This window comes from Microtus pennsylvanicus, chromosome 3, assembly GCF_037038515.1.
Source record: "Microtus pennsylvanicus isolate mMicPen1 chromosome 3, mMicPen1.hap1, whole genome shotgun sequence".
Taxonomy (NCBI): domain Eukaryota; kingdom Metazoa; phylum Chordata; class Mammalia; order Rodentia; family Cricetidae; genus Microtus; species Microtus pennsylvanicus.
This window is the reverse complement of record NC_134581.1, coordinates 119,118,376-119,142,433: the sequence shown is the minus strand read 5'-3', so window position 1 is coordinate 119,142,433 and position 24,058 is coordinate 119,118,376. Positions and strand designations below refer to the sequence as shown.

The 24,058-nt window shown below is 38.7% G+C and overlaps 1 protein-coding gene across 2 annotated transcripts in view; it reads left to right on the top strand.

Moving 5' to 3' along the window:
* The first annotated feature begins 856 nt into the window (after positions 1-856).
* Positions 857-24,058, top strand: part of Triqk (triple QxxK/R motif containing) — a 64,568-nt gene continuing 41,366 nt past the window's right edge. The window contains exons 1-2 of one of the 2 annotated variants that reach the window (XM_075966941.1): positions 857-947; positions 8,997-9,148. The gene's annotated coding sequence lies outside the window, so the exon portion shown is untranslated. The remainder of the gene's footprint in view (positions 948-8,996; positions 9,149-24,058) is intronic. The other variant, XM_075966942.1, reaches the window with a different exon arrangement.

Sequence of the window (24,058 nt, the reverse complement as noted above, 5' to 3'; positions counted from 1 at the left end):
GAGGAAAAGTGTCTCAAGAGCAGGGAAAGAGTCAGGTGTGCTGGCTTCCACTGATGAGTCTCACAGTAGACCAAGCTAGCAGCCATAACATATAAGCAGAGGACCTGGTGCAAACCTATCCTGCTTCAGTCTCTGGGAGCCCATGTGCGTCCTACTTAGTTGATTTGGTGGGTCATGTTATCCCGGTGTCCTCTACCCCCCCCCCTTCCTACAGTTTAGATTTTAATCAGTTTACATCAGTATAAATAAAGAGCATCACTGCTGACCCGTAGATTTGTGATGAAATAAACGTAACCACTTCTAGTCTGTCCCATACACTGTAGATAATAATATCTCTCAGGATCGCAAAAACAGCATAATTTAGAAAGCAGTCAGTTGTCGTATACATTCCAAAAGGTAAATACCTCAATATTGTTTGTTCCTATTCTACATATGTGAAAACTAAGTTCCTGGAACACGCCCACAATCATAGTCATTGGTCATGTTTCAACAACTACTTTTCCTAAATTGATTGTCCTGTTAATAGCTAAAAATTAAAATAAGAATTTCCCATCACCACACCCCCAGCCTCTTGACTCTCAGGCACACCTTCTCACTGTTGGAAAGTTTCCTAAGAATATCCCCTGACTAGATTTGGGTGTGCTTGCGTGTAAAAGGCTGGCCACTCACTAAAATAACTTTTGGTTTCGTTTTATGTTGGTTAACTCGTCCATCCTCAGCAGTCCCAAAGCTTTCTTGCTTGGAAAATAGATGGGCCTAAGGGCTCCCGCCCTCCTGCAGGCTGGCGCAGGGAAGGCCCAGCCAATCAGAGCGCAGGCTGAGCGCCGGCCCCGCCCCTTCTCCTGCGCGGCTCCTCGTCCCGCCCCCGCCTCTGAGTGACAGCAGCGTGGACTGCTGCCTGCCCGGCTGGACCCGCGGTTGGGCCGCCCCGGCTGTGCTACGCTGAGGTGTGTTTCGGCGAGGGCTGGGGGTTCGGGGTCACAGTGCGCAGGACGCGGGCCCGGGGAGGTCCCCGGCCCAGGGTTTGGGCATCGGGGGGCTCCTCCAGGAAGGCTGGGCTCCCGGCCCTGCAGGGCGGCCTCCTCCTCCAGGGGTCTCAGCCTCTGGCGCCCAGAGAGGACGGCTGGGCTGGGGCGGGTGGGCGTGGCCGCCTCGGTTGCCGAGCAACGCGGGGGTGCGTCCTGCCAGCGTGTCCCGGAGCTCCTGGTCCTGAAACTGTCAGTCCCACCCACTCCTCCCCCTCGGACTTACTCTAGGCTGGGGATTCGCTCCTGGTGCTGTCCATTAACTTTTGGAGCCTTTTCTTTGCTGCGTGTAACTCTGGTTTCTACAAACCCTGCTCGCCTAGGCCTCCCTAGTCTGTGTTTTCACTCCTATGTACTCTTTCCTCTTTCCCTTTTATAGGAACAGAACAATCTCTGAAGCCAAAACGTTTGTAGAGAAGAGTTGCTTTTTTGGTTAATGGTGGTGATGAAATGAGGTTACTTTTACTGATGCTTCGTGAATCCCTGAACCTAAAGGAGGGTGCTGTCTATGCGGATGACTGGGAAAGGGGGTTCTGGGGTATAGCGTCTTCCACTTGACCTTAACGAACTTCTGCAAGTTGCAACTCATTACAAGAAGGGCTTTCGCCTCTGATCTTCCTTGCAGTCTACCATGAAGCATATTAAACCTCTAAGCACCTACTATTGGATCCATATTTCATGTAACTACAAGATAGCTACACCGATAACTCCTGCAGGTCTCTCTTCCCCTTATCTGTTGACCCCTCGTGATTCAGCAGAACAAACATCCTGTAGGAAAACACAGAGGAGAAGGAAGTTGGCCTTTCCGGTTCTGTACCAGGTTTCCAGAGTAAATCTCTTCAGAAAGGGAGCATTGCTTGTTCTGCTGTTTTTACCCTGCCAGTAAGGCAAGATTAGTTTTCCTTAGGTGAGACTCCTCAGCCGTTATTCCCTCTGTAGAGTGCTCAATCTAGTATCTACCCTAGCAGGATTAACTGATTTAAAAATATAATTAAAATGGTGATCTGTAAAAAAATGCAAGGTGTTACTAATTACATTTTCCATTCCTTTAGCTTACTGTACTTAAAAATGCTCTTGACTTTCCTCTTATTTCTTTGGTTAGTTGAGAAATGAACATTAAGCCGATTACTCTCTCCTCTACTGGTTCGGTGTTGTTACTGCTTAGGTAGCGCCTGAAGTGTCCTGCTTGGCAGTTTCTTTGCCCTTAGCAGCCTTAATTCCCCACCTCTCAAGGATACACAGAGAAGTGGGGGTGTGGTCATGTGGGGCTCTTGGAAAGATTAGGAAATGTTAATATTAAATCTAATCATTTCCAAACTCTGATGTCACCATTTTGACCATGGAAAGCTGTGAGTAATCCTTTAGCTTACTTAGCAGAATGTGAAGATTACGTGGGAGCTGTATTGACACCAACCTGTTTTTGTTTGTTTGTTTGTTTGTTTGTTAGATTTAGGGACAAGATATTTCCTTTCTACCATGTCTGACCAAAGAAAACTTGGAGCAGAGATTTTTAAAACTCATTCTTCCAAAGAGCCTCTTAGCCCATCTACCTGTCCAAATAGGGTCATTATAGTCTGTCTCTTTTTAAATAGTAATAACAAACAGAAACAGCCAATGTTGAATAAATGTGTTGTTGTGTTAAAGAGTAAGCTGTATTTCATCCCAGATCTCATTGGTCTTGCCAATGACAGCATATTCAGATATTTAAACAAGTGAAGAAAATTTAGTGTTATATGGCAATACTAAATTGTATTTTGAGATAAATATAAAATGTGTAAAATTACTCTGCACCAGTGTTCATTTGGACAAGGAGATTGATTATGCTTAGGTCATGCAACTGTAGAATCATTGCCTGATTCTTACTTATAGCCCAAGTGAAAGGTCTGTTGTGTTTTAATTTTCATAGGCCAACACATATATCACGGCTGTCTTTACTGGTAGCTGTTTTCCTGACTTTATTTTCAAATAGAAGACTTTAGATTTTGATATTTTCTTTGCTCATATCACTCACAAAAGTGGGTACCAGTTGTAGGCACGGTTAGAGAAAGCATCAGAGTAAGAAGTTTCTATTTCTTTTGTGGTAAGTGTTGAGTGTACAAAAGAACTTGGTATTTCTTAGAACTGATCATATGAACCCTGCCCTTCTTTACTGGACTCTCAATTTTAGCAGAGAAACTGAATCCAAGAAAGATACACTAGATAGAGCATCAAGGCTTAAACATTTTAAGACCTAGTAATAGATTGCTGCTTTTTGTCTTGAGTGTGCAAACTCTATGAAAATCGTTGCTACAAGCTGACTGGGTTAGTGCTTTTGAGGGGATAGCAAAAATGGCTAGTAGTTCCTCCTAGCCTCCCTAAGCCTTTATTCCCTTTCCCAAAGACTAGACTTAATCACTGAAAAAAAATATTGAGTTTTCAGAATAAGTATGCATACTCAGACTTAGCATTTTGCATCACCCACGTTAGCTCTATCATCGAAGTGATGTCAGCTGGTGGATTTCAGTCACTGATTAGACATTGCTGTAGTAGTTACCTTGTTCCTGAAAAAATACCTGACTACAGCAAATAAAGGACGGGAGGGTTTATTCTGGATTAGTGTACCAGAGCTAGTGAATGATGGGAAAGACGTGGAGGCGGAGGCATGGGGCTGCTGGGTAATATTGTATCAACAGAAGTAAACAATAAAAGATTGTGCTAACTGACTTCTTTTTATGCAATCCAAGACTCAGCCAAGGGAATGGTGCTGCCCACTCTGAGACTGGGTCTTCCCAGTTTAACCTAGTGACAATGATCTCATAGACACGCCCAAAGGATCATCTCCTAGACGATTCTGGGTCCTATCAATTTGATAGTTGATATTAGCTATCTGTCACATTCCCTTATTTAACTGAGTGGAATCCGAGGTCAGCATCGTTAACCTACTGCTCTGGTTTCTTATAATGAGTGACATTTCTTGGTCATTGGAAGTATGTAATCACATTTTACATCATTATAATGTATTTAAGGAAGCTATTCTTGACTTTCGAGACTCTGACCTTGGGTAACATTTGAGGAATAATATTCTTTACTTACTGCAGTGCTAAGTGATCCATCTCAAAGCATCCCCCTGGGAATGTTTCTCCTTGTCAAAGCATGAAGTGAGGCAGTGTTTCTACAGACTTGGTGCATATATCCTTGTTCTGATTTCAATAACTTTGGCTCTATGAAGGTTTTAAACGTACTTTTTAAGAATATAGTATTTTTGTATTCTCTCACAACAGCCAAAATAATGCTAATAGAAAATAGTGATACATATTTACTCACATTTGATTTCCTCAGGAAATTTCTTAATTAAACAATAGGAATCATTTAGTCCAGGAGATAATTCTTTTTCAGACCTCTGAAATATACTTAATCTTTTTTTATGATAGAAATGCCAAGTGTCTAATTTGTGTGTGTATTGTAGTGAGAAAGAATTCTTTTACCTCATGCATTGAATAATTATAAAGAGATAAACATTATGTACTCAGTGCTATAACAAACCATTGCATTGAAGCACCCAGTAAGATAATTTCATAAAATAAAGTTCTTGTCAACAGCATATCTTAAGTCACGGATCCAGCAAGAACAAAATAGCTTGCTGTTCTTAGAATTTCTTATAGTTCTATAGTTGCAAAAATAGCAGTCCAGTTAAATTGTAAAATATAAAATGTTAGCTATGACAAAACAAAAATTGCTCAATCCAGAGAACACTTTGTCTTACATAAAAACGTTTTATTTAGAATAATAAATTATAAAGCTACCCATGACTAGATCCAAATTACAGATTATAGTTTATACCCTGGTTCAAGTGGGAAGCACACTGGATGAAGAGCTTTAGATTGGATTCTGGTAGCACACATATTATTTATTGGGCTCTAATACATTTCCGGTCATCAAGTTCCTTCTGTGCAGGAAGGGTTGGAGGTTTTGGTCTTTTCTCGCCCCCGTGTTAGAGCATTGCCGTGTGTTTTTCACAGTGACTCAGGGTAGCACGCGGTTTCTCTGCGCAGGTCATAGCAGATGATGTGCTTTCTGATGCTGTCCCTCCTCTGCTTCTTGGTGTCCCATTCTCGTTTCATTCATGTCCTTAAATCTGTTTTCCCTGGAACATATGGGAAACACTGGACTATAGAGAAATGTCCTATAAAGGCTTTTATGTGCTTGTCTGGAAAATATAAGATTTGACAGTGAGATCAAGTGAAACAAAACACCCCATCAAATCAACGAAGTTAATGAACAACTCAGAGGCTTGCCTTAAACCAAAGAAGATGAACTGAAGGAAATCTTAGATGCTGATGAGTTCATAACACATGGCTTCAGTGTTTAGAACTCCATTCAAAAGGAACAGGCAGTGATAAAATGATAGTAGAGAGATAGCAGCAAAGATGAAAAGATGACAAGAAATGAAACATATGAGAAACATCAAGTCTTTACTTTTGGTGCAATGATACTAGTTTGTGGTTTATAAACAAGGCAGTGTTATCATTTTATACTCCAATATTTGGGAGTTAGATATGTATTACATTGGATGGTAGTAACAAGGTTATCAGGGCTGCATTCCTTTGTGTAACCTCCCGTAGCCAATCTTGGTGCCACCCATATGTCTATGTATCTGACCCTCTTCTTTTATCTACCAAGACAGCAGTGGTGCACATGTCGCCTGGTCCTTATTCCATTATGTGGCTGTGTCTTGACTTTTCAGTCTGTGTATTACGGATGAGTTTCTCTTTGCAGCTGTCAAAATGACACTGTTCTGAAGACACATGTGCATGTTTCATACAGAGATGCTTTTATTTCTCTTGAGTGTGCACTTAGGAACAGACATGTTGGTCATATGCAATTCTATTTTTGGGTTTTTGAGAACAGTTGCAAAAGATGGATACTTAAAAGAAATCCAACACTAGCTCATAATTGAGTATAATAGAGTATTATTTATTTAGGGGTAGACTCACAGATCACAGTCCAGAGGAGAGGCCAGACATGTGCTTTACACTGGCATATATAGTATAAGAGGCCACGCCCAAGTGCGTGGGTAACTTAAAGGCTACTGGCTATAGGAATTCCTACAGCATCCCTGTTTGTTTAAATAAGAAAGTTTTAAATCTAATACAAACTTATATACAATAAGAACAAATTTCAGGTATAAAATTTAGAATTACAACAGCATAAACAATATCAAGCAAGAAACATGTGATAAATGTTTTAATAATTATCCTGTCCTAATGAATTTAAGTCTTGTATAATAAATAACTTGGCTAAGTCATGAGAGAAAGTAACTACAATTATCTAGTCTTTAACCCTATCAAAGACCTGAGAAGGGAAATAATATTACTTGAATAAGCATGAAGTACAATCAAGCAACTTCCAAAATATACAAAAATGACAGAGACAACTGGCTACTAACTTTGGCTAAGGCCTAGAGTAACTGACAGACCATTTTTAGAGGCAGGAAATTTTTTGAAACCATATTACCTTGTCTTGGCAAGATTTGACAGTTTTTTTTTTTAATCCTGCTTGTCTTGTCTGAACAGTGTGCATTTTATCAGTGGTCGATGCATGGGCAGTTCCTTGCTCAAAGCCCAGTTTTGCCAAGAAGAAAACAAGCTCCAAGCAGAGGGTCTTTGGTGCTTAACATTCTCTCAGGAATAGATCATTGCTGCCAAGAGAAGTCGTATCTCACGTCAACAGAACCCTAAGTTATTTAAATGTCATATTTTACAACTCTTTGAAGTGGTTGAAGATTACCTATCTGTGCAGACTGATTTCTAATGCATGAGCTCACCCCTTTACTTTCCTAACCAATGCATGAGGGTTCTACTCTCCCTTCACTCTCGTCCTCTTCTGCTGTCAATGTTTATCGTTTGGTATAGTCAGCTATGCTGAGGTGAAAGGGATGTGCAATTGTTCTGAATTTCTATAATAAATAATGATGTTGAAGGTTTTTTTGTGCTTGTTGACAATTTGAAAAACCTCTGGAAAAATGTCATTTCAAATATTTGATCACTGGAAGATTGGATTAATAATTTTTTGAATTGCTAAATAGCAAGAATTCTTCATATAGTCTAAGTATGAAGCTTTTATCCAATAACCGATTTGTAAATGTTTTTTGCATTATGTAGATAACCTTTGTACTGTTTTTTGAAGTATATAATATTTTAGTTATAGTTGTTTTTTGTTTACTCTGGTTTTAGTCTCTTAGAAACTATTATATAGCTCAAAATTATGAAGTTTATCTCAGATGTTTTTCAAGTATCTTCTAATACTAGCCCTTTTCTTTAGGGATATGATTTTTTTTTGTTGTTGTTGTCTTTATTCTGTGGTTTGAGATAAGCAGCAAACTTTATTCTGTAAGCACACTGTCTATTTAGAGCCATTCTGTCATGGTGTAACTCTTGGCTTGAATTTGTATCTGTATTTATAAAAGGCCTTCGGGCTGGATTGATGGCTCAGCGGGTAAGAGGGCTTGCAGACTTTGCAGAGTACTGCAGATCAGTCCTCAGCTCCCATACTGGGGTTAACTGTACCAGATTCACAGGCAGCCTCGGGCACTCTCACATGTGTGTGCTTGTCTGCATGCATACTTGTCTGTGTGTGTGCGCACACGCACACACCCACCCAGTCCTACACACACACAATTTAACAGAGTAAACTTTAAAAAATTGTAAGGTATTTATATTGATAAATGGAAGCTAAAAATTTATGTTCTCAAATATATTGTTTTTAGTTTTCAGTTAGTATTACTAGAAAGCAGTTTGGAGTCATAGAAATTTGATTCTCATGTATACAAGAGTAATTTCAGTGTAATCTAGAGAAAAACTCGGAGTTTGATGCAATATGTATGTATACATATACATTCAATGAACATGTATATAACTGAAAAATAAATTACATATATTAGCTATTTTCCATTGTTACTGTTAGTAAGTGTTTAGGAACTAATATTCAGTTTAAAGCATATGATTAAGTACTATAGTTTTATGAGTTAATGATAATCAAATTGAAATAGATAAAAGCAATATGAAATTAGTCTTTTACAGGCATGCATGGGTCTAGTGGTTCTCAACCTGTGGGCGTCTGCTTCTCTGATGGTCACACACTAGAAATCTCAAATATCAGATGCTTACATTGTGATTCGTAACAGCAGTGAAATTACAGTTATGAAGTAGCAACAAAATAATTTTACGGTTGGGGTCACCACAACATGAGGAACTGTATTAAAGTGTTGCAGCGTTAGGAAGGTTGGAAACCACTGCTCGAGAACCTCAGCAGAATATCTCCCATGGTTTCTCAGATGACCTTTGCACTATACTAGGTCTAGTAGATTCTGTGATGATTTTCTATAAGAGACTGTCTCCCAGCCATTGTTACAGGATTGTGTCTTATGAAGGTGCATTGTTTTCCAAATTCCCTGGGGAAGTTAAACCTGTTTTAAGTTGAATAGATAACAGAGAACCAGGAATCAAAGAGTGAAACAAAAAGAACCGTAGGAAACTCCAGCCGCTCTCATCTTTTCTGACACATTTTAATTTTTGAGCTCTCTTTTGGTCATGTGTGTGTGTGTGTTCACATGGTCGTCATGGTTTGTGTGTGTGAGTGCATCTGAGACCCAGGGCTAATGTCAGGTGTGTTCCTCAGTTATCTCCACATTATCTAACGAGCTAGGGTTGGGCCCTGGAGTCCGGAGCTTACCCATTTGTCTCACCCAGCTGGCCAGCTTGCTTCTGGGATGTCCCCTCTCTGCTCCCCCAGCATGGAGATTTCCGGCAGGCCCCATGCTTCCTGGCATATTCCCTATCCTGGAAACCTGAACTCTGCTCCTTACATAGGCACAGCAAGTTCTTTACCAACTGAGCTCTCTCTCCAGCCCCTTCAACTTGTCTTGTTTTTAGTCAACTATGTAACTGGAAACCGTTCACTTAATTGTCCGTATATTCTCATTTTAATTTACAGTAAGAAAAGTCAGCCGAGAGTGTAATTTTTGGTGACTGGAGTTGAATTTGCCAGGAAAGCAGTGCAGCCACAGAGGCCTTGCTTCGGGAAACATCTCTTTTCTGGCCGCTGTCCAGAGTTTAGACTTGCCAGCATCAAGGACACAGTATAAGGTGTGTTTTCTTGACTGAATGGTTGGAAAAGGTGTTTTGATTTGTGGCTTGTTTCCTTTTACTTTGTTTTTCTTGGTTTGAATTTTTGCTTCTGGCACTGAACATGGCTTATGAACATGACTTTTTGTTAGAGAGGGCAAAATTATAATGAGAAAATGTTTTACATGTTTTTATGTTGTGTAATTTAAACATATTTAAGTAAATCAAGATTCATAAGCTGTGGATTTTTATCTAACTTATTTTAAAAAATAGTACTGTACTATTGTGCACTGACTTATTACCACATTTAGCATGCAGTCTCTTGATACTTGGTACATTATTATACTTTAGCAGATTGTAATATTTTGGTAATTACTTATTGGTTTTAATCAATGTTGCAATTTATTAATTAGTGAACATAAAATTAGCTATACCACATAACGCTTACTGTTCCTTAATTCACTGACACATTGCTCCAAAGGAGGTGTAGAGAGGAAACCCAGTGTGAGTGGTCCTCTTACGCTGGCCCACACCTTTCCTTCCTCAGCCCCAAGTCAGAGGCTCTCCAGTTCTTCAGGCTGAAACCCGAGACCCTGAAATCCGCAAGTCTTTCTTTATAAAACCTGTTCCCTTGTTTCCTTTCTAATTCCATCTCTGTTCTTAGACCCATTTGTTTGCTCCAGCCCTCCCCCCCATTTCAGCAAACTTGAACTTGCTGTTCTGTTTCTTTAGCACTGATTAGAATGCCGCCATCTAATTGTATTAAAAGGTCCCTTTCTGGCTAGAAACCCTGCCATCAACCTATTGTTCTCTGTCCTGTAGTTTTAATCAGTATTTAATAAGTCCCATATTTTATACTTACCTGGCTTATTATGGTTGTCACCATCAAGAATGTAAGACATAATTGGGGTTTACTGTGAAACGTGCCACAAACCCTCCTGTGTTTGAACACTTGGTGCTTTGTGGGGAGGCTTTAGAATCTTTGGGAGTTGAGGTTTAATGGAGGAAGTAACTCAGTGGGCCATAGGGTGTGCGGGTTGGCCATGCTCCCTGCCCTGTCTATCCTTCATGATCCATCATGTTCCTGCCCTGCGGCCAGCTGCACAGTGACATGCACCTCCCACCATGTCTGCAGGGTTATGGGGGTCTGTGTCCTTAATACTGAGCCAAGATAAACCCTTCCTCCTGTAGGTCTTTTCTTGTGAGGCTATTTGGTGGCAGGAAGAAAAGTAAAGAATGCAGTATGCGATGTCTCTGTACTCAGTCTCCGTTGACTAGTGTTACTAATAACTGAATAATGAGGGAATTCATAATCATCTGTAAAGCGCATACTATGAGTTAAACACTGCTAGATCGTGATAAAACCAAATGCTGTACACAGTTCTTGTCTTGATAAATACAGTTTAATAAAGAAAACACAATTACAGCAGCTATTTTTTATTTTTTACCATGGTGTGTTATAAAGACATGCAGCAAAATGCTGTATTGACCTGAATCAGAGTATGGTGCATTCAAGAAATGCTTCCTGGATAAATGATTAACAGTTAGGGTAGCCTTGGATATTAATATATTCATATATTCATGTACACAAACCCATATGTCAGTGTCTTGAGACCCTAAAAGTTTATTTCTTACCGAGGCAGTATCCTAAAATGGGTTAGTGGGAAAGCTTAAGTACCCCAGCACCTGAGCAGACCCCCATGATTACCACAACCCCTGAGCAAACCCCCCACGATCACCACAGCAGTGAGAGAGAAGACCATCTCCATGATCACCTCAACACCTGAGCATACCCCCCACGATCACCTCAGTGAGAGAGAAGACCATCTCCATGAGAACTGAGTTTAGACTTTTACTGGTAGAAGCAAATGGTTTACTAGCCAGATGAGGCCTGCTGAACACTGCCTTCTATCAGGAGTCAGGATGGAGAGGAACTGAATCAGGTTCCTACCTTTCTGCCATTTTGTGTGTGGGGTGTGTGAATTGTGTGTCTGTGGCAGGGCAAATGTGCCACAGAAGGGCCTGGAAGTCAGCACAGTCATCTTCCATGTGTGTCCTGGGGACATGCCAGGCCGTCAGGCATAATAGCAATGTGTGTCTCCACTAAGCCACCCCACTGGCTCCTCTTTTCTCCTGTTTTGATGGGAGAACATTAGATTAGTAGGTAAAAACGTATTTAAAGACCTAAAAAGCCTATACAAGAAGGACATGAGCACAAATAATCAGTTCTGTAAGTTGATAAATTCAGAGCTACATGCAGCTCAAAATAGATGGAGCACGGTTTACATGTGCATGTGTGTGCGCGTGTGTGTGCATATATATGCGTGTGTGCATGTGTTTGTATGTGTCTATGAAAGTGTGTGTGTGTGTGTGTGTGTGTGTGTGTGTGTGTATGTGTGTGTGGACTGGTGGGAGTTTAAAAGGTAAAAGAAAAAGATTGACAAGAGAAGAAAAACCCGACTGTACTTACAGACAAAGGGAAACATTGAACTATAACACTATAACCCCAGGGATCTTGACTAAGTTTAAGCATCCAGAGCTTACTCTAGAAGTGCCACGAAGATGGATTTGAGGGAAGGGAGCCGAGTTAGGAAAACAATTAGCATATGAATTTAGTGAGCAAATGAGGTCGCAGGTTAGAGATCTGCAGCAAAGGAAGAAAGGAGGGGACAGAGGTGGAAAGACTGAGACTGTGGGGAAATCTGAGCACAGAAGATGCCTTGGTGGAGGGCAGGGTGCTCTTTGCTTTGCTACCCAAACAGAGGCACCATTGCAGACACACTGTTTCTGAGGTTGTGTCTGAACTGGCGTATGTGGGAAAGAATGACTTACGGCAAGCGTGCAACGTGAGTGATTACTACTTGGTGTTCAGTGTGTGTTCCTTTTACCAGGGGGATAAGCCCATGTGTCCAGACTAGACTGAAGGTGGCCGGGGGATTTGGAGGCACGGGAGTGGAGTAACTGTGGAGTGAAATGGAACCAACAGAATAGAGGCACGGAATTGCAGCCCAGCATTTGGCATTTATGAAACCGGATTGCATGTTGACTGCAGAATTGTCTTGAAGAGATCATTGTTCTTTACGTTGTTATGAATTCAGCAAAATTTGAAAACAGATTTCTTAAAAGAATTTAGTTTGGTTTTTGTGAGAATGACTCATGCGATAGAATCCAGCTCAAAGACAAGAATCTTGAGTAATTAATAATAAAACATCTTAGTAGAAGAATATTTTCAGAAACTTACGTAATTATCTAGTACTTTCCAGAAGAATTTTCTATGTGAGACTTTTCTTATAAGATGTCTTTGTGGTCAGTTTTAGGAATGCAACAAAGTAGAGAGAACGATACAGAGGTTGCCCACGTTTTTCCTATCCTAACACATATGCAGCCTCATCTGTGATCCCCATGGCACAGCAGAGTGGTGGAGTTCTAGCCCACGGAGTGCACAGCTCTGGCGACCTCACTGTTGGTACCGTGAATTCTATGGGTTTTAACCTCTATGTCCCTTTGTCTCTATTTGTACAGACATATATCCACCAGAATAGATTTGCTGCCGGGAAGTCTTCTGCATCCACATCTCTCCTTGGGTTTACAACTCCTAGACACCTTCTTTCCTTCTGTTGTCTCCATAATTTTGCTTTTCCTGATGAATATCATATAGCTAGAGTAGCGCAATGTGGAACACTGAAAAAAAGATGTGTATTTGCTCTTTCTGTTTCTACTTCTGAGTATTCTTTATTCTCTTCCTTAGCTCATGTATTGGCAGACAGATTGTTTTGTGTTTTTAATTTTTGGTGTTATTTGTATATTCTATATTTAAGACCTCTCTGAAGTATAGCTGGAAGGGATTTTCATTCATCCTATAGGCTGTCTGTCTGTACTGCTGCTAGTTTCTTTGCTGTACAGCTTTTTAGTTTCAAAGTAAGCCTTAGGATTATTTGCTGTATAATTGGAGTCATCTTAAAGAAAGTTTGTCCTACCTCTGTATCTTGAAATGTTTTCCTCCCGAAGTTTTAGGGCTTAGTGTCCTATATTGAGATCTTTGATCCACTGGAAATTTATTTTTTGTGCAGGATTAGAAATAAGTTATCTAATGTCTCCTGCATTTGTATATGTCCAGTTTTCCTAGTTTCATTTATTGACAAGGCTGTCTTTTGTCCTAATGTATATTTTTGACGTATTTGTCAAGAATTGCTTTGAGAGTTAGTTTCATTCCTTTTAGAATGATTATTATCAGTGAAATGACACATGCTTGTGAGGATGTGGTGTCAGAGGAATCTTATGCACTGTTGGTGTGAGTGTAAATGAGTACACACACGGTGGAAATGAATGTGACCCAGCTGTATGTATGCCTCCTGTGTACATACTCAAAGGACTGTCAGTCCTACCATAGAGACCCTTGGGCATCTGTGTTGACTGCTCACATATTTATATTAGCTAGAAGAACCAATGTATATGTCTATTAACAGATATGGCAGATCTACACAATGTGGTTTCATTCATGTATACGGAAAAAGCAAATTATGACCTTTGTAGAGAAATGGATGGAACTGGCAGTTATCATGTCCACTAAAACTAGCCAAATCCAGAGAAACAAACACAATATGTTTTCTCTCATATGTAGGAGGAAGAGATAAAGGGGAGGGAGTGGCAGAGGGAGATCAGTAAGAACATAGTACACATGCACATGTAATAGCTATGGTAAAACCCATTACTTGATGTGCTAATTAAAAATAATGAAAAGAATAATAGCTTTTTCATGCTAGTTTCTTTCACCAAGCAGTTTGTTTCTGTTCAGATGTTTGGGGCTTGGATGTATATTTTTTCTTTTGCATTTTACTCTTCTGTGAGGAAGTATCATCGTTTTAAAAATATCCTATTAATGGGTATATTGGTTGCTTCTAAGTCTTAGCAATTATGTACAGGTTTTTGTGTGAATTTAAATCTCTGGCTCCTTTTGTTACCAAATGCCACGTGTGCTGATTCAATGGTAAGTGTATGAGTAAGTTTATAAAAAATGCAGTGAACACCGCGGTGAGGGTTCCTGTTGAGTAACCAGGCAAGGACTCATCCCTGGGAGAAGCCACTCTTCCTCCTCAGCAGTCATCAGGTGCTTGTGGTTGTGGGTCGTTTTCCCCTCCCATGTCAGCACGTCTGTTGAATTACCATTGTGCAGCTCTTGTTTATGTAGCCATTTCCATAAAAACCTGTTTCCAGCAGGTTTCCTGGTGTTCTGATGGTTACACTTATCTGTGGTGTAAGAACATTGAGGATGTAATTAGGAATTATGTTGGCTAACAAAATGGCAGCATTTTATTCTCTTCTAAGGTCCATGACCTCACTAGCCCTGCAGCATTGGCTAGGTTTCTGCTCGGCCTCATTAGCCTCCTTATTCCCCAGGGAAAGGTGAGTGTGCTATCTGCCCATTCACAGCCCCATGACACAGCAGGACAATCAGATGCCATAGGGAGTCGAGTCAAAGCAGGAACTCAGTTTATTACTGTGAGCATCAGCTTATATAGGTTGTGTGACATCGTGTAATGTGGGGGTACCTCCAGCCAATGAGAGACAGCCAAGCCCTCCCTCTGGTTGGAGGGGCATCGACCTAGTTTTTGCTGTTTCGTTCTCAGTTGGTTCCCTCAAACCCAAGCCTGGCTTCTCTCTGTCCTAAGGCCTCGAGGATCAGGCCCTGAGATAATTTTGGCCCAACAGGTTTCTAGTACCAGCCATGATTTCTTCCTCTTGAGTGGGCTTTATATCCAATTAGACTACAGTTGGCTATCACCAATGTATGAGTGCCGCTTACCACATCTTTATGGCTATCAAATACATATCCGTCTTTATGGATATCTTTTCATACTGGTCATTGTTATGGTTCATAGTTGTTACAACTGTTCCCTCTTCCTTTTAGACTCTCTCTACCCACTATTCCGCAGCATTTTTAGTAAAAGAAAAAGGAAAGAAACCGCTGTGCTGAGAGACGAGGTCAGGCTTTCTGCACAGACAGAGCTAAGAGAGATGAGGAGGGGCTTTCTGCACAGACAGAACGTGTATTAAAAGAAAGTCCTGCTGTATTGATGTCTTCATTTATGTGCTGTGATAAATAACATGCAAATTTTTGAAAGAAACTTTGTTAATTTTGGAAAAAGTAGAGGTAACAAAAGGGATTCAAAATAAAAAATAAAATAAAAATTAAAGAAAAATAAATTCTAACCAGAGATTATAACTCTGACAAATATTTGAACAGTTTTGAAGGAAACTTTATTCCTTGTTGATTATGTAGTTTTTTTGTGGATAAAAGTTACTTTCACAAAATTATTCTTTGTGGTCCTAGCTACTGAAGGAAGTGGAAAGACTAGGGCTGGAAACAATCCATAGGCTTTTGCTATATTCATTTTTAAATGCTGTATTTGAAAGGAATGCCCTGCTTTACGGTTTTCGTGGTGTTCCCTGTTTAGAAAGAAGCAGATGGTATGAAAACTGGACTCCCTGATTTAAAGGGAATGTTGATATTTATAACCCAGCTTATCTCCAGCAAGATTTGTTTTTTGCAGCTGTTCCAGGTTGGAAAAAATATGATATTAAAGTTCTGGCTTGCTGTTCTTTCCACATTTAGGGGGGAAATTTTCAAAATGTGAAAAAGTGCTGTTTAATTTTAAACATGAATGTGATGTAAACTGTGAGATTTCTGTCTAAATGTGAATTTTCTGTTTGTGTGCTGGATATTACTCTTTTTGTTTCACTGGTCTTCTTCCTCCATACACCACATTCAAGGAATAATTTACTCATTTTGCACATATCATCAAAACATTCTAGGAAATCAGACGATTTTTAAGAGTTAGATTATATCATTAAACACACATTTTTTTTCCACTGGGAAATTAAGTTTTTTCTCATTATAGTTACTTAAGATGAATATATTTATCTTTATCTTTTGCTATTTGCTTCTTTTTAATTGTAAATGGTACTCTCCATTATTTGACATACCTTAGATACCTTTGTTTATAATTTGGTTGAGAATTAACTGCATTCTATACTCTAAATAATACATGGAGCTATCCCAGTGGGCACATACTGTCATTAAAGACTAACTTCATTAAAAAAATAAAATTCATTTTTTTCTTTTAAAATTTGAAACATGAAATTTTATTTAAAAGTTCCTGTTCCTTGTTTGTCACAACTGAGTTTCACTATTCATTTGGAAATCAAGCAAATTAGGATATTACTTCAATCTACAAACTGACTACTACTAGGAGTCATAGTTTCTTATTGTTTGTCTCTTATGGTTTGATGAATAAATCTTATAAACATGAGTCTTCAGCTGAGAAAGTGAAATCTCAGTCCTTATCTCTGTAGTCAGAGTACTTGTATGTATTTAGTTCACCGATGTAGACTGCTCTGTATCTTGTGTTATCCTTTCTTTGCTCTTTGCAAAAGGTCCATGGTTTCCAGTGGAAAAGGAAGATTACTAATCTTGTTGAGCGTGTTGTCTATCTTTTCTGGGGTGTTCTTATTCTAGTATGATACTGTATTACTCAGATACTGTTCTTTGCTTGTACAAGTATTTATTTTGTGAGCTTAGAAAAATTTAAATGAAATTTTCAAATTTGTGAAAACAGGTAATGATAGTTTAAGCATCTAATATTCTGTTTACTGACAGAATAGTGAATCTCATAGTTCTGTGAAAGGTACATGACTTTATAAATAAAATGTTGCAGATATTTTACTTCTAGTTTTGCTGTTTATGCTGGTTTGAAAGAAAATAACCCCTACAAGGAATGACACTATTAGAAGGTGTGACTTTTTTTTTTTGGAGAAAGTGGGGGCATGCTTTGAGGTCTCTTTTGTTCAAGCTTCCCTGTCGGTTGACTTCCTGTTGCCTGTAAGATGTAGCTCTCTCAGCTCCGTCACCATGCCAGTCTGCATGCCACAGTGCTCCTTGTCGGGATGATAACTCTGAACCTCTGAAACTGTAAGCAAGCCACCCAATTAAATGTTTCCTTTCTAAGAGTTGGTATGGTCATGATGTCTCTTCACAGCAATGAAAACCCTAACTAAGACCTGGAGTATTTGGGAATATCCATGGGACTCCTTTAGACAACAGCTCACTTGAATGTAATATAGTCCCACCACTGGAAGCCTTACCTATGAGAGATGGCCAGTTCAGACTCCATATCCCCCATTAATGGGAGTCCTTATTAAGGTCACCTTCATACATTCCAGGAAGGTTCTATGCACTAGGTCACCTCACCAACCCCCAAAATGTCTCCCAAGTCCTGCCATCTCTCCCCACACTCTCTTCCCACCACTTGTTCCCATCCAGCCCCCACCCACAACAGTCTACCTACAGAATCCCAGAGAGATGTATGCATTTACTCCATACCTCCTCTTTACCCAGCCTCTCTGGGTCTACAGATTGTAGCTTGATTATCATTAGTAAACAGCTAGTGTCTACTTGAGAGTCCATACCATGCTTGTCTTTCTGGGATTGGGTTATCCCATGTGGCTTGAGTTTTTCTAGTTCCATCCGTTTGTCTGCAGATTTTATGATGTTGTTTTTTAACAGATGAGTACTACTCCATTGTGTAGAGAACATTCTTTTAATAAATGACAGGGCTGAACAGATGCTGTGTCTCATGAAATAAATATAGAAGTATCAGCATATAAAAGATTAAAATAAAATATATTTAAAGCTATATTAATATAAATGGATTTGTAGGGAGGAACCCTTTATTACATGAGGACATTTCACTAGTGTTTCCTTATTACTAATAGTATAATGTAATTTAGTCTTTGTTATTAAAATTATTTTATAAACATCACTTGAATTTTTAATATATCAATTCTTTTAAAATTATATTATTCAATTCAGGATACATTTGAAATTCCTGTGCTTGTAGCTTCTCATTTTTGAACATTAGTAATTGTTATTCTGTTAGTTTACTGGAGCAAATAGCAAGCCACTGATAATCTCTTTTGCAAATATTCCGTAGAGCCCAACGCAGATGTTAGACATTTACCTTCCTGGTAGATTGGATCATCACTGGCCTGGCTAGCAATGTAGATTTTCTCATATTTATTTGGAATTTTAAACTTCTCTAACTGACTCTTAGATCAAGATTTAATGTGTTGATGGGACTGGATCAGTCCCGCTAGGATAACATCTCTCTTTTAGTACATTCTTCACTGTAGCTTGAGCTCCCTCATGCTATTTACACATAGCTGCAGGATTTATCCCATACAAAGTGAGGATGAGGATGCAATTGAACTACATTGCTGTGGGACAATGGTCTGTACCCTGTCAATTGTATTTTAATAAAATGCTGATTGGCCAGTAGCCAGGCAGGAAGTTTAGGCAGGGTGATCAGGTAGGAAGTAGAGGTGGGACAATGATAACAGGAGAATTCTGGGAAAGGGAAAAGACTCAGTGTGTAGTTGTCACCCAGAAGCAGAGGATGCAAGATGTGACTGCCTTGCCAAAAAAGGTACCACGCCACGTGGCTAACACAGACAAGAATAATAGGTTAATGTAAGATGTGAGAATTAATTAATAAGAAAGCTGAGCTACTAGGCCAACCAGTCTATGATTAATGTAGACCTCTGTGTTGTTGGAGCAGGGAGGGCCGCTTGTTTGTCCCGGCCATGCAGAACTGAAATAATCACACAGAAACTGTATTAATTAAAATACTGCTTGGCCAATAGCTCTAGCTTTTTATTGGCTAACTCCTACATCTTAATTTAACCCATTTCTAGTATCTGTATATCACCGCATTGCTGTGGCTTACCAGGAAAGATTCTGCATGTTTGACTGTGACAGCTCCATGGCGACTCCTGACTCTGCCCTTCTTTCTCCCAGCATTCAGTCCAGTCCTCCCCACTTACCTAAGTTCTGTCCTATCAACAGCAAAGGCAGTTTCTTTATTCATTAATGGTAATCACAGCACACAGAGGGGACTCCCTCATCACTGTATGTTTCTTTGGGACTGAAGGGCTGCAGGATTGAGCAGGACCGAAACCTCTTTCAACACCACATATGATGCAGTCCACTCATAGCAACGAGTTTTTAAGAAAATAATTATCTAACTTAAATTTTTAAAAATTTCCTACATGAATCCTGTATTTACATCATTTTCACTCTTTCCACCCTCCCTTCCACTTTTCTCCTGTCCCACAACACCTACTCAAATCCAGGACTTACTTATTAATGTTTTATATATGTGTATGTATATGTGATATAGTTATATATAATATATAGCAAACATACATTGTATATACATAATGTATATTACATGTTATATGTGACAGTATTTTTTATATCTCTATCTCTCTATATATCATGTGTTTAGGGATAACCCTTTGGGTTTCATAATCTATCGGGTGCTCTTCCCTGGATTCTCTCTCAGTGGCTGTTCATTGCCTATAGCTCTTCAACTATTAGTGGGACCTTGTAAGATTTCCCCATCCATATTGGCATGTCAACTGGTGTCATTGTGCTGGTCTTATTTAAGCAGCCTAAATGCTGAGATTTCATGGATGTAGCTCTCTTGTCATGTCTATATGATACAGTCTTGTGTCAGACTAAGGTCCTCTGGTTGTACAATCTTTCTGTCCCCTAGTCTATGATATTCTGTGAGCTTTGGATAGAGCAGAGGTCCTATAGTTGCATCAATTTGAGTTGGGTATCCTATTGCCAGTTATTCTGTACACTGTGCCCAATGTGTGGATTTCTTTGATAGACTCTGTTTGCTTTGTTTTGGGATAATAGAAATGGAAGCCAGTGTCTGCCAATGAGCTGTATCCCTGCCCTTATACAGTTTTTTTTGAGACACTATTTCTCTGATTATCACTGGATGTTCTAAAACTCACTATGTAGAGGAGGCGGGTCTCAAACTCGGAGATCCACCTGCATTTGCCTCCGGAGTACTGGGATTAAAGGCATGCACCATCACTGCCAGCGATTTTACCTTTTTATACTTAAACATAAATAAGCAAGAGTACCTGGTTTTTCTGGTTAAGTTCTATTAAACATTTAAGTAACGATAATTCCTATAAATATCCAGTAGATGTGAACTGACTAGTGGTTTGAAGCACACAGACAGGAATAGCACTTCCAAACTTACCTCTTGGGGCTGAATCAATTTTTAAATAAAATCAAAACAAACACATTATAAGAATGAACACAATCTCTTTTAAATATTTTTAATCTTTGTTGATTGTGTGAAATGGTGTTTCCTATCTTTTTATACAGCTTTTTAACTCATTGTTTTATTACCTGTGATTTGAGACTTTATACTTGTAGCATATTCTTTCTAGCTCATCATTTCTTAATCCTTTACTTTTTCTAATAGAGTTTTCCTTATGATTTTATATATGCTCATTTAAAAAGAAATTTCCCTGATATATAATATATATATATATATATATATATATATATATATATACACACACACATATATATACACACTTATGTGTATATATGAGAGAGAGAGACTAGCTTGCCTACAGCATTATAGTGTAAATATAGTAGATAAGGCATATTTTCATAAAATGAGCATTCATATAACTAAGGTCCTGATTATTTTAGCCATAGTTTTAGACATTTTACAGGTTACCATCTGCTCTCAACATGGCTGAAATTTGAAGTCATTTTGCTTTTGGATAATATATTACAAATCTATATATACCATATTTCATTAACTATAATTGTATTGTTTCTGTTTTTAAAAGTAAATGCTTCCAAGAGGTCCAGCATCACTGTCAGCCAGTTCTTTGGCTTCTCCTTCAATGAAAATGTGCTGTATCTTTGATGAAATAGAAAGGTTGGAACAATAGTTGGTGACTAGGAACCAATGATGGTACAATTTCCATTGTTCTTGTTCTTATATTATTTTGTATGCGATCAGTCCTTTTTTCTATGATATATTTTAACAATAATTTAATTATAATTTTTAATGTTTTTTCAATATTCAATACTGTAGTTATATTATTGATGTCATAGTACTTCTCCCCATTAACTTTTTCCATATTATTTTCCAAGTTTTATAAACTCAGTTCTCATTATTTCATTTCTCTAGTATAATTTGGTAGCTTTTAAATGTGTAATTTGCCTCATGGTTTGTAAATATTAAATTTAATATTCCAATATGTGTGGAAACTACCACTCTGAGAAATTCTTACATTAGTGAATTGGTAATGATGATATCACATGGGACTTCCATGTAATGAATGCCTTTAATGTAACTTCTGTCCAATTGTGTGCACACTAGTTCTTTTATACTTTTGACATCTACTTACTAATAAAGCTGTTTTTAAATAAGTCACACAAAATTACAAACTTACTAAAGGCTAAGTAACCACAAAGGACATTCTGATGGTTTCATGTGAGCTATTTGTTTCCCCTTCTACTCTTAGATTGTATTTGCTTCATATCTTTCATTTGTTTCAGAAGATGTATTTTAAAACGTTATATATTGGTTTATTAGACTTTTCCTACTTTGCAAAACATGTTTCTAGGCATTAAAATAATTATTCTCAGACTAGTACAAATTGTACAAAAGGATTTTTAAAGGAATATTTTATGAAGAAAATTTGTCAGGTCATCTATTATTTTATTGTAAAGAAATAGCTAACCTAAGGCCTTCGACCTTCTAGTTTGTGTACTTATACATTATTCCGTATTTGTTAAGAAACATATGATGTATATCTTGGAAGCTATTCAAGAACATACCTTTAAATTTGTTTCAGTTTATTCTCCCTGAAGTAGTCAGGTGTAAAAGGAAATGGGAAAGGTATTATCTAAGTAGTTGATAGCATTGATAAGAAAGGAAATGATACAGCTGCATTTCCTGTGCCGCCATTGTGGACCTGCCTAACTCCCCAAGTATAGTTCTCTGAGATTTGGACACCTGGTTATTTGAAGTAGGTGGTACATACTGAAATGACTAACAGTGAACACATGTTAATTCCATCACTAAAAATAAATCTAGGAAGCTCAGTGTAATATAGTCTCTATATTTTTTTAGTCAAAAGTATGAGAATCATGTTTTAAGATCACAGATTGTGATAGAATATATATATATATTTATAATTTTGCAATAAATATTTTGAATTTTAGCAATTTGATATATGTAATTACTTTATAATTTTACTTATATATACATAGTAGATAATTATTAAAGTCATAACTTCTTTTTTAAAATAGATTTCTATACAATATATTCTGACTGTAGTTTCCCCAACACCTCCCAGATCTGCCTCACCAACCCAAATCTACATCTTTTTTTTTGCTTTCTTTCATTACAAATCAAACAGGCATCTAAAACAAATAGGTTAAAATAAAAACAACCCTGAATAGTAAAAAACAAATAAACAAACAGAAAAAGAAAGAGCTAAAGAAATAGCAGAAGTAACACATATAGATGTATAGACCCACACTTTTCACACATAGAAATCCCCCAAGAACACAAAGTTAGAAACCATAATAGATATGCAAAAGATTTGTAGTGTAAGAAAATAAAAGGGCCCAGACAAAGCATTATGAGAGAAAACCAACCAACTTCCAAAATTACTATTGAGTTTGTTTTGTGGTGATCACCTACTTCTGGGCATGGGGCCTGGCCTTGAGTGAGACTCTGTTAGAGAAAACTAGTTTTTCATTTGCCCGTGGTAACCAGCTGGAATTAATTCTGGGTTGAGGATGGGGGTTTGTGTTCACGTTCACTGTCAGTTCCAGTACTCGGTCAGGCCCAGACCTGTGCAGACCCTGTGCGGACTGCCAGTTTCTGTGAGTTCATGTGTGTGCCGGCAAGTCCTTCTGTGCTTCAGAGGCCGTGTTTCCTTGGTCTTATCCATTCCATCTAGGTCTTACAGTCTTTCCACCTCCTCTTCTGCAGGGCTCCCTGAACCTTGTGGGGGTGGGGATTTGATGGAGACATCGCATTTAGGACTGAGTGTCCCAAGGTCTTTCACTATGTACATTGTCCGGCTGTGAATATCTGCATGTATTCCCATCAAAGGAAGCTTCTCTGATGGTAGCTGACAGCTCACTAACCTATAAATATAACAGAAAGTCGTGTTGCCATTTTCCTTCAGCATAACAGTATCATTTGGTTTTCTCCTAAGTCTCTTGACTATCTAGTCTCAGTCTCTTGGCTACCAGAATGCTGTTGGGGATTGGTTCCATCTCATGGAGGGAGTCCTAATTCAGATATTGGTTGCTTGGTCCCACATGCTTTGTGCTGCTATTGCTCTAGCACACCTTGTAGAGAATTCATCATTGTAGATCCAGGGTTTATAGCTAGGTTGGTGTTTATGTTTCTCCTTTCGTAACACACAGAATACCTTCCATATCATGAATGCGATCAGTAGGGATGAATGCTCTAGGTAGGCACCAGCCAGCTTCTCCATGCTCAGCACACAGTTCAGGTGTTTCCTTTAGCAATAAGGACTGGCCATTAATTTCTGAAGAACAACCAGTATCATTAGCAATAGCCTAAGTTGTTTGGGGGTTCCCTTGAAGATACTTTGGTCAACAACTCAGTTAAATGTAACCCATTCCCAGAACTTGAAGCTTTATTTGGTTACAAGAGATGTCAAGTTGAGGCCCGTCTCCCCTGTTATTGGTCAGTTCCATTTAGATCACTATCATATATGTGTATTTGTGTGTTCTGAAGCTTCTAATTTGTTATTCTACTGCATTAAGTTTTTGTATAGACCCTTAAAATGACCCTTAGTTTTAGCTACTCATCCTCATATAACGGGAGAAAAAATAGATAGAAGAGAATTGGGCCCTTAGGAAAGTGGCAGCAAATACAGATGTGCCATAAAAGGATCATAATTTTTCAGTAGAACATAAACCACCTTGAAGGAAGGATCTGACACTGGACGATGGGAGCATCAAAATGATGAAATGAATTCTTAAAATTAAATAAAACA